The following is a 1,360-nucleotide window of genomic DNA, read 5'->3' on the forward strand; positions in this document are numbered from 1 at the left end:
GGAGGCGGTGCCAGGCGGCTGGGGGCCGGGCCGGAGCCTGCTGAGGCCGCCGCCCCGGACGTGTGGCTTACTAATATACACACAACTGTCATTCCATTTTAACAGGGCTATGCTCACAAGGAAGCCTTATCTACCCACTTTAGATACCTTGGTGCAAAATCTGGATACCCAAGCTCCCACTTAGCTCTGGAAGCACCTGAATTCTTGAAGTACTTGCATTCTCACCAGTAAAATGCCCTTAAACAGGGTGGTCTGTTCCCTTAAGAAGGGGCAGCCAGTACTGTTAAGGGCATTCAGCTGTAGAGCCTTCTGGTCACGAAGAGTATCCCACTGGGATTCTAAAATCCCAAAGGAGAGAACTGGAAGAAGGCAAACTGAAGGAACAGTTGGCAAGGAGAAAGAAAATAAACTGTGAACTGAATCACTTGTTATATGCAGGGGCCAGACAACTGTGCTGAGCCAGAACCAAAGGAGTCCCCTCCTGGTGGCTGGAAGGGTTTTGTTTGTTACTTAAAGACTGTTTTGTGTATTTATTTGCTCCTCAGGGAGCAAAGTCTGCCTGCAGAAGCCAGCAGGCTAGGCAACATACTTAACACCTCTGGCCAGGTCCAGACAAATGAGCATGTGCCCGTTGTGGTGTCTCAAAGCAATTTGAGATGCCACAGGAAGCATGCTAGGAATGAAAAAATGTTCCCGTGCTGCATATTTGCAGCGCAGAGTAAATTTGATGGCAGGAAATCCTGGTTTAAAAAACCCTCAAACACACGCACACAGGAAAAAGTGACACAAGGCACACACCAGGAGGCAACCAGAGGCTGGGTCTTCCAAAGATGCACTCTAGCATCTGGCCACAGTGTCTCTGTGCCATGAGGCTGAAGTTGGTTCTTTATTCCCAGTTCCTTATTCCTGATTCCTTGTTTCCGGTTCCCAGTTCCTTTTTTAAAGCTAATCAATACCCAATAAAAGCTTCTTAATAATGAATCACACATTCTAAAGATAGAATTTAATTAGCTATATATATATATACTAATTAATATGTAAAATAATATCCTGCATCAAGTACAGAACCCTAAATGAAGATCAGATTAGGATGGGATTATGGGGCAAAATACTCCTTCGACCACCCCACCCTTCCTGTCAATGCTACCAGCAGAATATCCCAAAGAACCCTCAGTGCAGTCCTGTCCAACCTAAAGCCAAGTCTCTCACTGGGGTTGTAGAGAGGCAGCAGCAAGCCGCCAGACTACCATGCGTAGACCCTGAGATGGTGCAGAGTCACTTGGAGGAACCGGATGCCTTTAAGTCGGCAGGCCCGGATGAGCTCCATCCGAGGGTACTGAAGGCACTGGCCGATATCATT

The sequence above is a fragment of the Alligator sinensis genome, unplaced genomic scaffold, assembly GCF_000455745.1.
Source record: "Alligator sinensis unplaced genomic scaffold, ASM45574v1 scaffold390_1, whole genome shotgun sequence".
In the NCBI taxonomy this organism is placed as follows: Eukaryota; Metazoa; Chordata; order Crocodylia; family Alligatoridae; genus Alligator; species Alligator sinensis.